The following is a 13,250-nucleotide window of genomic DNA, read 5'->3' on the forward strand; positions in this document are numbered from 1 at the left end:
GACGTGCTCCGGATGCGGTAAGGAAGGTCACCTTCGTTCCGAGTGCCTCCAGCGTCGGATCACACAACTCCCACCGAAGGACGTTGCACCACCAGCGGCGAAGACTATTCTACCCGTTACTTACGCGGCGGCGCTCACGACGTTCTCCACACAACAGACACGGCCGACCGCTTCAGCGGTACAAGAATCACTTTCCACGGACAAAGACTTGGATGATCCGCCGACCTGGCCAGTGGTGGAAAATAGCACTACGACTCTGGAGCTACCGAACGCGACAGTCATTGACGCCAGTAAGATGGCAATTGATTCCCTTATTGTACCGACCGAAGCGTTTGTTCCGGCGGAGCATGAGTCAGTGCCGTCTTCTGACAATGAAGGCCACGTACGGAAACAGCGATCACCGAAACGCCGAAAGCGGCGTCGTCGGACCGTGTCGGAACACAGCGGTTCGCATTCGGCCGGGGAAGAACGACTGACCACTCAAGAAGCCAGCCGCGAATCTGAAGCTGTTTCCACTGACTCCAACCTTGCAGAACAGACAGAAAAACGTGCAGCTTTCGACCATCGGCCCATTGACAGAAACAGTGAGCAGCGGGGAGGTACCAGTGCAGGTAGCGAAGTCGCCCGGTCCCTTACTATCAAACATTCTGAGGCTATGGACCATGAACAGACATCCGCGCCCGCTTCATGGGCCGAGGACGTTGAGACACAAGATCACGACCCGCGGCCAGCTGAGGCGCCGCCGGATCATGCAGCATAAGCAGCACAAGGAGGACCGCGTTCGGCGGGGGGTGACATCACTTCCGATGTTCGCTTCTCTCCACCTTCACCATGGATAACCTCGCCGAAACAACTCGTTGCCAGTCTTACCGCCTGGCGACAATGAATATCAACATGATCAGTTCTCCTGTCAAGATCCAACTTTTGAAAGAAACCATACGGGCCATGGGGGTTGACTTTGCTTTCCTACAAGAAGCGAAAACGACGGCACTCCCGCACTTTTACGGGTACACCACACATGTGACGCCCGGTAGCCCTGCAGATACCGGAGTGGCAATATTAGTGCGTGAAGGTATTGAAGTTACCGACGTCACGTTTCTTCCCTCCGCTCGAGGAATAGCATTTACGGCACTCAACACCCGATTCATTAATGTTTACGCGCCGTCGGGTACCACAAGACGTCACGACCGCGCCAGATTCTACTCCACAGATGTCGCTCCCCTTTTCCTAGGACGATACGACCACAGCGTCTTCGCCGGCGATTTTAATTGCGTACTTCACCCCAAGGACCAAATCCCACATTACACGCCTTGTCCGGAACTGGGTGCGATGATCCAAGAACTTCACTTGCGCGACACGTGGGAAAAAGTCCACCGTAACCGCTCTGGCCACACTCATCTTACCAGTCATTCGGCCAGCCGACTCGACCGCATATATGTGTCACAAGATCTCACACAAGGTGTGGTGGACGCTGAACTATGGCCTCAAGCCTATTCTGATCACAGTGCCTATATCTGCACTATACACCTACGCCCCCAACAAGTCTGGCGCAGCAATGGCTTTTGGAAGCTCAACATAACTCATCTCCAGGACCTGGATTGCCGTCGGCAAGTTGCAGCAACGTGGACTGACTGTGAACGCCGCCACCCTCGATACGCCTCTACCCTGGAGTTGTGGCTCCTTTGTGCCAAACCAGCAATCCGTAGGACACTTATGCAATATGGCAAGGACGTGACTGCGTGGCATCGACAGACCCTCGATTTTTACTACGCGACTCTCAGGGACCTCGACGCCTTACCCCCTTCCCCGGAGAGACAACATGATCAAAGCAGAATCAAGGCTCACATACTATCATTGACGAAGCGCCGACTAGAAGGTGCAGTCGTCCGCTCGCGACGGCACGACCGAACGTTTGCGGAGGAACCCACTACGCATCACGTTGTGGCGGATAAGCGCCGACAACGCCAACACTTAATCACACAACTCAGGACACACGACGGTCGCTTATGTACTACCCAAGCAACCATAGTAAAGGCGGTGGAGGATCATTTTCGTCATCTTTACAAGGAAAGAATCGTCGATGACGAGGCCACTACTGAAATGTTACAGCAGGTAACACGTACTATCGACGAGGCTACCGTGAATGCACTAACAGAGGCAATCTCACTCGAAGAAGTCGAAGACGCCGTGGACAAAGGTGCGGCCAATAAGTCTCCTGGACCTGATGGATTGCCCATCGAATTCTACCGGACTTTCCGTGACATCATGATGCCTCGCTGGGTTATAATGTTCCGCGAACTTACGTCTCCAGACTGTGTTGTGCCGCCAGCGTTTGTAGAAGGACTTCTCATACCGGTACACAAGCCAGGTGGAGGGCTATCGATTAACGACTATCGGCCGCTTACAATGCTGAACGCCGATTACAAGATTTTCACCAGGATTATGGCGAGCCGTATTAAGACGACTTTGCCGATGATCCTCGCTCCTGAACAGACGTCGCAGGGGGGAGAAGCCAACATACACATGGCCACCGGTGACTGCAGGGATTTAATAGCAATCGCTTCTGCGTGCCGTCTGAGAGCGGCGATCGTCTCCGTAGATTTCAACCGCGCCTTTGATAGAGTGCACCACAACTTCCTCCTACGAGTGATGGACTGTATGGGATTCCCCCCGGGCCTCATCGACACCCTACGGCGTCTTTGGACCGCAGCCAGCTCACACGTCCAGGTCAATGGAAGGACGGTAGGACCAGTACCCATTAAGAGGTCTCTACGACAGGGTTGTCCCCTTTCTACCTACCTTTATGCCATCGCACTCGAGCCACTCCTAGGGGGCCTTAACCACCGCCTATCTGGCATCACGCTGAGGGACGTCACCTTTCGCTATAGGACATACGCTGACGACCTGCTACTGCTGGTTCGTTCCAATGACGAAGTTCAAAGCGTACTAACCTGGATTGAGCGATACGGACAGGCCGCAGGCAGTCTTCTGAACATCAACAAGTCGGCGGCGTTGGATATTGGGCGAGGTCTCGGACCGGAAGCCCTCGCTCCCCTCCCACCAGTTTCTGATCTGCGATATTTGGGAATCACGTTCAAGAAAGATGTACGTAAAACAGCTGCAGCAAACTACCGACAGTTATTACAGATCATACGCGCAATGGTGCGACAGAACCTGCTCCGGGACTTGAACCAGCTACAACGTGTTGAATACCTGAACCTCTACGTGGCATCAAAACTCAATCACGTGGCACAAGTCCTCCCACTACCGCTGCAGATAGGTCGCCGGCTTCAAGCGGCCTTCAGTTACTACGTTTCCGCAGGTCATATCTTTAAAGTACGATACGACACTCTTACCCTCCCAGTGCACAAAGGAGGGCTGGGATTGGTCAACATCAGGGCGAGAGCAGCTGCCCTTTACATGAGCAACATGAGGAAACGATGGAAAAGTCAATATACCTCTCTCACGGGTCGTTTACTACAGGTTCTGATGCCAGTCTCTAACGTCCCGCCGGTGTCGGTTGCGCACGTCGCACCACAGCTCTCCCATGTGTCGACCTTCATTCTTGATTACAGCTATGTCAGCTCGAACCTCTCCGCCACGCGTCCACCAAAGGCGAAAGATTTTTACACCAACCTTCTGCGTGCTGTTCCCCATAACGTGGTGGAAAACAAGTACCCTACGGTTCACTGGCCAAGAGTGTGGAAAACCATACACCACAACTTTCTGTCCTCCACGGTGCGTTCGAAGTGATATCAGATCGCCAACAAAAAATATGCCACACTACAGCGACTTCACACTATTGGCCTGCAGACTCCCCTTATTGCCCAGATTGTCACCTTTTGGATACTGATGAACACCGTTTTACTTGCGCATCATCGTCCGGAGTTTGGCGACTAACACAGAAGATATTGGCTTGTTACCTCCGGGTCACACCTGATATGATTGACCCTCAGACCCTACTCTGTCCCGATGAAACTTACTTTCCGGCTGCAAAATATCATGCGCTTACATGGTTCAAAGGACTTACAGTCGCCTACATCTTTCGCGACGGAGAGAAAGAGCAGCTTGATTACTGGTGGTTCCTGCAAAATGCTCACAATGCCCTCGAACGCACACCGAAATACCGTACGCTCTTCGCAAATTATTTACGCAGCGTTTTCGTTAACCCCCCACTCAGCTGGGGAGTGCCGAGCTGCGGTTAATGTTCTGTGCCGCATCACACAAACGGCTGAACGTTCTGCCTTGTCAGCCATGAGCGAAGGAAGAGACAAGCTGCTGCAAGGATGCTGTTTTCCTTGAGGCACTAGCGAAGCTGAATGCCTCCGTTGCAGATGCCCTTCGAAGGCGCAATTGGAGATATCAGATAACGATGACGAGGCTCCAAGTGGAACCAGTTACATTATTGAAGAACCTTTTAGCTGGAATTACATCAGTGATTTATGTTTTTATTTCTGGATTACTCTTTTATGCCACCTTTGTTGTTGTAACACTTACTTGTAACACTTACTTACTAGAATTCACATGTAACAAAAAAAAGTGGCAAAGGATAGCCCTAACCTTGATTTCCCATATTTCCCCTGATATATAGGCAGCTCTCTGGGGTGGGTTTACTCAGGAGCCAACGCCTGAAGTGGATCAGATTTTTTGTTATAGGATGAAAAGTGGCGGTGGCACTTAAGATTTTTTTTTTTAGTTCCATTTTCCTAAGGGGTTTTTAAGGGAAATTACTTTATAAAATTAAAAAAATAAAAAAAAATAAAAAAAAGAAAAAAAAAGAAAAAAAAAAGAAGTTAAGGCGGTCACTCACACAAAGAAGAAAATCAAAGTTCGAGTTCCAGTCCGGCACAATTTTTCCTTGATGTCAATCCCTTATACACGTAATGGTTGTGCGTATTCCCAAGTGCGAATACATTTCATGTACTTCATAGCAGCTCTAGTCGCTGCAGTGGCTGTTCCTTCAGACATGCATGCATGCATGCCCGGAGTAACATTGTTTCATTTTTCTTAACAATACAGGCAACTGCAATATCGTGCTTTTCAATCTATGTAACTATAGACCACATTTGGCTGCAGTTCAGTGAAGTAGTATCAGTAGCTATTTATACAACATAAATGAATAAAAGACGGGACTGATCCCCCAAGGTACACATAATAATTCAGAACACTGTTGCTGCAAAAACGTAAAAAGCGAGTAAAATTTAAAAGAACGCATAAGCTCCAAGGGTGACAATTTTTTACAGATGTTCGAAATTTAGATGCTTTTAATAGTTAAAAAAAAAAAAAAAGGGGGTATGATTCCTGCTTCGGGTGCAGGAGGTCCCGGGTTCAAATCCCGGACGAGCCCTTGCGTTTTGTGCAAACGTGTGGCGACTACCGGCATGCCGGCGGCTGTTCCGCGCATTTCCTGCCCTCCAGGTAAGCACAAAAACCAAGTAGCCGGTTCTGAAAGAGTTTCACGTATCATTTGAGCCATCTGCAGCCTGGTGGTTGGACGTTTGAAATTGATTTAAATGTTCACAGTAGAGATTGTAGCAAGTGTCTTGTTGAGTGCGACGAAAAAGTGATTACGCCCGGAATCGAAACGGAGACCTTCTGCCTGTTAGGCAGACGTGATAACCGCTACACCACGGAAACTGCTAAGCTCTGAGATCCACATGTGACACAACTTGCAGGACGATCACAACTTTGGCGTAAATATCACTTTGCGGAAACGCACAATGCAGGTATTTCGCATTCGTACGCAACAATCGACAGCACCCTTGCCTGTCTGAATGCCACCACGAATAAGAGCCCAAGAAGTCGTCGGACAAGCTCGCGGCCGAGTCCTCGGTAGCATCAGCTACTCTTGCTTTCCGTTCGAGCTACCGTCAATTCGCGCAGTCGCTATTGCATATGATGTCACCAAAAGCAATCACTTCGTTAGCGGCAAGGAGCCCGGGCCCAGCGGTAGCTCTACATGGAGGCACCAGCAGCCCCGACAGGCCGCCGCTGGCGCGCCGGCGCCCGGACCCGCGACCCCTAATGACGTTGCAGTCGATGTATTTCTCAATATCGCTTTTGGAAGAAGCAAGCCAGGTGTAAATCACACAGTATTTTACTGATGATCTGGAAACGCAAATTTAGAACAAGTAGAACATTATATAAAATTTGTTGTGTGGTCGAGCGGAACCCACCCTTCGCTCTTCCCAGATTATCGTTGCTGCACGGAATGATTGTTAAAGCACCGACGGCTTCAGAGTTCGTCTTCTCCAACGTTTGCTTTTGCAGTACATTCCGCAATCTTTTCGTTATGAGTCGTCTGTTTCGGTTTCCCGATGTAGTTTTGCTCACACCTCCCGACTTCTCTTAACCCCGAGCCACCACTAGCAGAAAATTCCGCACTGCAGTCCGGTCAATCTGCAGAGCTCGATAAGAGCATCGCGGTCGTTCCTGAGCTAATGAAACGGCCGTGTCTGTAGTTGTTCCCAGATGTCTCCCACAGAAACGGCCTCCCGGACGCCTGCATTACAGGAGTACGCCCCTACTCCCAGCCATACAATTGCATTTGAAAGCAGAATAACATGAGCTACAGAGCAACTCCGACTTTTGTGTCTGACCTACTTTTAATGATACTGTGGTCGGTTTAGTTACTACTATCGCTGCTGGACGAAGCAGACCAGTTGAAAGCCACACGGTATTCTTGTAACGAACAGGTAATGGAAATTTAGGTAAAACGATATAAAAAAAAGTTGCGTGGTGGAGCGACACATACAGTTGGCTCTTCGTAGATGATCATTGCTGCACGGAATAATTCTTAAGGCACCGACGCCTTCAGGAGTCGTGTTTGGAAGTTTTGCTTGCAGTATATTCGGCTATCTTTTCGTTATGAGTTGGTGTTTCGGATTCCCGGTGTTCTTTTGTTTAGTGCATTTGCCTTCCCTTGATGCTAAGAAAGCACATGACGAAAGTGAAACACCACCGTCTGTTCATCTGCAGAGCGCGATGAAATTATTCACTCTACATTCATTGCCTTTAATATTCTTTCCATCAGTGGTGGGCGCTGCCTTCAGAAAGCGCTTTTCTTTCTGATTTACATGAAAGTTTGTGTTCCTCGGAGCTGGACTGCTTGGGATTACCTTCACTGCCACCGGCAAGTGGCTCGTTGGTCTAGGGGTATGATTCCTGCTTTGGGTGCAGGAGGTCCCGGGTTCAAATCCCGGACGAGCCCTACCGTTTTGACCGTGCTGAAGAGTAGGTGGAGCTCACCCACGTTTGTAGCTCTGCAATGAAGAACAGATGCGTGCCGCAGCACGCCGTGTGTGGCCCTACGGTCATGAAGGGACCGTTTGATATGGCAAGAATCTGATACCAGTAAATTACATAGGTCGATTTCTGTAGAAGAGCCGACAGTAATCTTGCATGCAACGGAAAACAAAGGTTGTCTTTGCAGAACGTGTGCACCGTGAGTGGAGACGAAGCTCAATCGTGGAGCAGTCTACCTTCATCTGATTAGCGACAACGTCAACCAAAGAGTGGGATACAAGACTGAGCGTAGTTAAGAGTTTCTCACTATTAGTTACGTTCACACTTCAACAGAGTTGTGACAAGGCGAGTGCAAAGAGATCAGGAAAGCCAGTATGAAGCGAACTTGAAGTAGTCTTGAAGAAATGGATACTAAATTTTGCAGGCCAGAATGGAGCTACGAGCGTTCTGAGTTACTGAATACCGGTGCACTATGGGAGCAAGAGCATTTGACAGTAAAATGAGGCGATATCGGTGTAGCACACGACATTTATTATCCCGCACACGCCGACGTGACGTTATCTCGGAAATGGAATCCGAAAACGGGTTTAAAAAAAGTCGTGCTTCCGCCCGGGATCGAACCGGGGACCTTCTGCGTGTAAAGCAGACGTGATAACCGCTACACCACGGAAACGACGGTTTTGCCGTTGTACTACCTGGAAAACCGTAGCTCCAACAGATTTTTCCTGCGTAAGCAAGGGCATCGGCTACGAGCTCCGTCCGATTCTAGAAGTTGCTATAGTAAAAGACAACGATAAAAACAATCAAACCGCAACAGCCAGGGAGAACGCTGGGTGAGCAGCAGCTCTGCACGGTGATACCAAGAACGGAGGCGATAGTCATGTGCATCGAGAAGGCTCGTTGGTCTAGGGGTATGATTCCTGCTTCGGGTGCAGGAGGTCCCGGGTTCAAATCCCGGACGAGCCCTTGCGTTTTGTGCAAACGTGTGGCGACTACCGGCATGCCGGCGGCTGTTCCGCGCATTTCCTGCCCTCCAGGTAAGCACAAAAACCAAGTAGCCGGTTCTGAAAGAGTTTCACGTATCATTTGAGCCATCTGCAGCCTGGTGGTTGGACGTTTGAAATTGATTTAAATGTTCACAGTAGAGATTGTAGCAAGTGTCTTGTTGAGTGCGACGAAAAAGTGATTACGCCCGGAATCGAAACGGAGACCTTCTGCCTGTTAGGCAGACGTGATAACCGCTACACCACGGAAACTGCTAAGCTCTGAGATCCACATGTGACACAACTTGCAGGACGATCACAACTTTGGCGTAAATATCACTTTGCGGAAACGCACAATGCAGGTATTTCGCATTCGTACGCAACAATCGACAGCACCCTTGCCTGTCTGAATGCCACCACGAATAAGAGCCCAAGAAGTCGTCGGACAAGCTCGCGGCCGAGTCCTCGGTAGCATCAGCTACTCTTGCTTTCCGTACGAGCTACCGTCAATTCGCGCAGTCGCTATTGCATATGATGTCACCAAAAGCAATCACTTCGTTAGCGGCAAGGAGCCCGGGCCCAGCGGTAGCTCTACATGGAGGCACCAGCAGCCCCGACAGGCCGCCGCTGGCGCGCCGGCGCCCGGACCCGCGACCCCTAATGACGTTGCAGTCGATGTATTTCTCAATATCGCTTTTGGAAGAAGCAAGCCAGGTGTAAATCACACAGTATTTTACTGATGATCTGGAAACGCAAATTTAGAACAAGTAGAACATTATATAAAATTTGTTGTGTGGTCGAGCGGAACCCACCCTTCGCTCTTCCCAGATTATCGTTGCTGCACGGAATGATTGTTAAAGCACCGACGGCTTCAGAGTTCGTCTTCTCCAACGTTTGCTTTTGCAGTACATTCCGCAATCTTTTCGTTATGAGTCGTCTGTTTCGGTTTCCCGATGTAGTTTTGCTCACACCTCCCGACTTCTCTTAACCCCGAGCCACCACTAGCAGAAAATTCCGCACTGCAGTCCGGTCAATCTGCAGAGCTCGATAAGAGCATCGCGGTCGTTCCTGAGCTAATGAAACGGCCGTGTCTGTAGTTGTTCCCAGATGTCTCCCACAGAAACGGCCTCCCGGACGCCTGCATTACAGGAGTACGCCCCTACTCCCAGCCATACAATTGCATTTGAAAGCAGAATAACATGAGCTACAGAGCAACTCCGACTTTTGTGTCTGACCTACTTTTAATGATACTGTGGTCGGTTTAGTTACTACTATCGCTGCTGGACGAAGCAGACCAGTTGAAAGCCACACGGTATTCTTGTAACGAACAGGTAATGGAAATTTAGGTAAAACGATATAAAAAAAAGTTGCGTGGTGGAGCGACACATACAGTTGGCTCTTCGTAGATGATCATTGCTGCACGGAATAATTCTTAAGGCACCGACGCCTTCAGGAGTCGTGTTTGGAAGTTTTGCTTGCAGTATATTCGGCTATCTTTTCGTTATGAGATGGTGTTTTGGATTCCCGGTGTTCTTTTGTTTAGTGCATTTGCCTTCCCTTGATGCTAAGAAAGCACATGACGAAAGTGAAACACCACCGTCTGTTCATCTGCAGAGCGCGATGAAATTATTCACTCTACATTCATTGCCTTTAATATTCTTTCCATCAGTGGTGGGCGCTGCCTTCAGAAAGCGCTTTTCTTTCTGATTTACATGAAAGTTTGTGTTCCTCGGAGCTGGACTGCTTGGGATTACCTTCACTGCCACCGGCAAGTGGCTCGTTGGTCTAGGGGTATGATTCCTGCTTTGGGTGCAGGAGGTCCCGGGTTCAAATCCCGGACGAGCCCTACCGTTTTGACCGTGCTGAAGAGTAGGTGGAGCTCACCCACGTTTGTAGCTCTGCAATGAAGAACAGATGCGTGCTGCAGCACGCCGTGTGTGGCCCTACGGTCATGAAGGGACCGTTTGATATGGCAAGAATCTGATACCAGTAAATTACATAGGTCGATTTCTGTAGAAGAGCCGACAGTAATCTTGCATGCAACGGAAAACAAAGGTTGTCTTTGCAGAACGTGTGCACCGTGAGTGGAGACGAAGCTCAATCGTGGAGCAGTCTACCTTCATCTGATTAGCGACAACGTCAACCAAAGAGTGGGATACAAGACTGAGCGTAGTTAAGAGTTTCTCACTATTAGTTACGTTCACACTTCAACAGAGTTGTGACAAGGCGAGTGCAAAGAGATCAGGAAAGCCAGTATGAAGCGAACTTGAAGTAGTCTTGAAGAAATGGATACTAAATTTTGCAGGCCAGAATGGAGCTACGAGCGTTCTGAGTTACTGAATACCGGTGCACTATGGGAGCAAGAGCATTTGACAGTAAAATGAGGCGATATCGGTGTAGCACACGACATTTATTATCCCGCACACGCCGACGTGACGTTATCTCGGAAATGGAATCCGAAAACGGGTTTAAAAAAAGTCGTGCTTCCGCCCGGGATCGAACCGGGGACCTTCTGCGTGTAAAGCAGACGTGATAACCGCTACACCACGGAAACGACGGTTTTGCCGTTGTACTACCTGGAAAACCGTAGCTCCAACAGATTTTTCCTGCGTAAGCAAGGGCATCGGCTACGAGCTCCGTCCGACTCTAGAAGTTGCTATAGTAAAAGACAACGATAAAAACAATCAAACCGCAACAGCCAGGGAGAACGCTGGGTGAGCAGCAGCTCTGCACGGTGATACCAAGAACGGAGGCGATAGTCATGTGCATCGAGAAGGCTCGTTGGTCTAGGGGTATGATTCCTGCTTCGGGTGCAGGAGGTCCCGGGTTCAAATCCCGGACGAGCCCTTGCGTTTTGTGCAAACGTGTGGCGACTACCGGCATGCCGGCGGCTGTTCCTCGCATTTCCTGCCCTCCAGGTAAGCACAAAAACCAAGTAGCCGGTTCTGAAAGAGTTTCACGTATCATTTGAGCCATCTGCAGCCTGGTGGTTGGACGTTTGAAATTGATTTAAATGTTCACAGTAGAGATTGTAGCAAGTGTCTTGTTGAGTGCGACGAAAAAGTGATTACGCCCGGAATCGAAACGGAGACCTTCTGCCTGTTAGGCAGACGTGATAACCGCTACACCACGGAAACTGCTAAGCTCTGAGATCCACATGTGACACAACTTGCAGGACGATCACAACTTTGGCGTAAAAATCACTTTGCGGAAACGCACAATGCAGGTATTTCGCATTCGTACGCAACAATCGACAGCACCCTTGCCTGTCTGAATGCCACCACGAATGAGAGCCCAAGAAGTCGTCGGACAAGCTCGCGGCCGAGTCCTCGGTAGCATCAGCTACTCTTGCTTTCCGTACGAGCTACCGTCAATTCGCGCAGTCGCTATTGCATATGATGTCACCAAAAGCAATCACTTCGTTAGCGGCAAGGAGCCCGGGCCCAGCGGTAGCTCTACATGGAGGCACCAGCAGCCCCGACAGGCCGCCGCTGGCGCGCCGGCGCCCGGACCCGCGACCCCTAATGACGTTGCAGTCGATGTATTTCTCAATATCGCTTTTGGAAGAAGCAAGCCAGGTGTAAATCACACAGTATTTTACTGATGATCTGGAAACGCAAATTTAGAACAAGTAGAACATTATATAAAATTTGTTGTGTGGTCGAGCGGAACCCACCCTTCGCTCTTCCCAGATTATCGTTGCTGCACGGAATGATTGTTAAAGCACCGACGGCTTCAGAGTTCGTCTTCTCCAACGTTTGCTTTTGCAGTACATTCCGCAATCTTTTCGTTATGAGTCGTCTGTTTCGGTTTCCCGATGTAGTTTTGCTCACACCTCCCGACTTCTCTTAACCCCGAGCCACCACTAGCAGAAAATTCCGCACTGCAGTCCGGTCAATCTGCAGAGCTCGATAAGAGCATCGCGGTCGTTCCTGAGCTAATGAAACGGCCGTGTCTGTAGTTGTTCCCAGATGTCTCCCACAGAAACGGCCTCCCGGACGCCTGCATTACAGGAGTACGCCCCTACTCCCAGCCATACAATTGCATTTGAAAGCAGAATAACATGAGCTACAGAGCAACTCCGACTTTTGTGTCTGACCTACTTTTAATGATACTGTGGTCGGTTTAGTTACTACTATCGCTGCTGGACGAAGCAGACCAGTTGAAAGCCACACGGTATTCTTGTAACGAACAGGTAATGGAAATTTAGGTAAAACGATATAAAAAAAAGTTGCGTGGTGGAGCGACACATACAGTTGGCTCTTCGTAGATGATCATTGCTGCACGGAATAATTCTTAAGGCACCGACGCCTTCAGGAGTCGTGTTTGGAAGTTTTGCTTGCAGTATATTCGGCTATCTTTTCGTTATGAGATGGTGTTTTGGATTCCCGGTGTTCTTTTGTTTAGTGCATTTGCCTTCCCTTGATGCTAAGAAAGCACATGACGAAAGTGAAACACCACCGTCTGTTCATCTGCAGAGCGCGATGAAATTATTCACTCTACATTCATTGCCTTTAATATTCTTTCCATCAGTGGTGGGCGCTGCCTTCAGAAAGCGCTTTTCTTTCTGATTTACATGAAAGTTTGTGTTCCTCGGAGCTGGACTGCTTGGGATTACCTTCACTGCCACCGGCAAGTGGCTCGTTGGTCTAGGGGTATGATTCCTGCTTTGGGTGCAGGAGGTCCCGGGTTCAAATCCCGGACGAGCCCTACCGTTTTGACCGTGCTGAAGAGTAGGTGGAGCTCACCCACGTTTGTAGCTCTGCAATGAAGAACAGATGCGTGCCGCAGCACGCCGTGTGTGGCCCTACGGTCATGAAGGGACCGTTTGATATGGCAAGAATCTGATACCAGTAAATTACATAGGTCGATTTCTGTAGAAGAGCCGACAGTAATCTTGCATGCAACGGAAAACAAAGGTTGTCTTTGCAGAACGTGTGCACCGTGAGTGGAGACGAAGCTCAATCGTGGAGCAGTCTACCTTCATCTGATTAGCGACAACGTCAACCAAAGAGTGGGATA

At 49.5% G+C, this 13,250-nt stretch overlaps 7 non-coding genes across 7 annotated transcripts; 5 read left to right on the top strand and 2 right to left on the bottom strand.

Annotated features, from left to right (window-relative positions):
- Nucleotides 1-7,138: 7,138 nt before the first annotated feature.
- Nucleotides 7,139-7,210, top strand: Trnap-ugg (transfer RNA proline (anticodon UGG)). The gene has a single exon. It is a non-coding gene; the product is annotated as a tRNA-Pro (tRNA).
- A 635-nt stretch (nt 7,211-7,845) lies between these two features.
- Nucleotides 7,846-7,918, bottom strand: Trnav-uac (transfer RNA valine (anticodon UAC)). Its single transcript has one exon. It is a non-coding gene; the product is annotated as a tRNA-Val (tRNA).
- A 221-nt stretch (nt 7,919-8,139) lies between these two features.
- On the top strand, nt 8,140-8,211 carry Trnap-cgg (transfer RNA proline (anticodon CGG)). Its single transcript has one exon. It is a non-coding gene; the product is annotated as a tRNA-Pro (tRNA).
- A 1,791-nt stretch (nt 8,212-10,002) lies between these two features.
- On the top strand, nt 10,003-10,074 carry Trnap-ugg (transfer RNA proline (anticodon UGG)). The gene has a single exon. It is a non-coding gene; the product is annotated as a tRNA-Pro (tRNA).
- Nucleotides 10,075-10,709: 635 nt separating this feature from the next.
- Trnav-uac (transfer RNA valine (anticodon UAC)) lies at nt 10,710-10,782 on the bottom strand. The gene has a single exon. It is a non-coding gene; the product is annotated as a tRNA-Val (tRNA).
- A 221-nt stretch (nt 10,783-11,003) lies between these two features.
- On the top strand, nt 11,004-11,075 carry Trnap-cgg (transfer RNA proline (anticodon CGG)). Its single transcript has one exon. It is a non-coding gene; the product is annotated as a tRNA-Pro (tRNA).
- A 1,791-nt stretch (nt 11,076-12,866) lies between these two features.
- Trnap-ugg (transfer RNA proline (anticodon UGG)) lies at nt 12,867-12,938 on the top strand. Its single transcript has one exon. It is a non-coding gene; the product is annotated as a tRNA-Pro (tRNA).
- The last annotated feature ends 312 nt before the right edge of the window (nt 12,939-13,250 follow it).

Source organism: Schistocerca gregaria, chromosome 2, assembly GCF_023897955.1.
Source record: "Schistocerca gregaria isolate iqSchGreg1 chromosome 2, iqSchGreg1.2, whole genome shotgun sequence".
NCBI classification, from domain to species: Eukaryota; Metazoa; Arthropoda; class Insecta; order Orthoptera; family Acrididae; genus Schistocerca; species Schistocerca gregaria.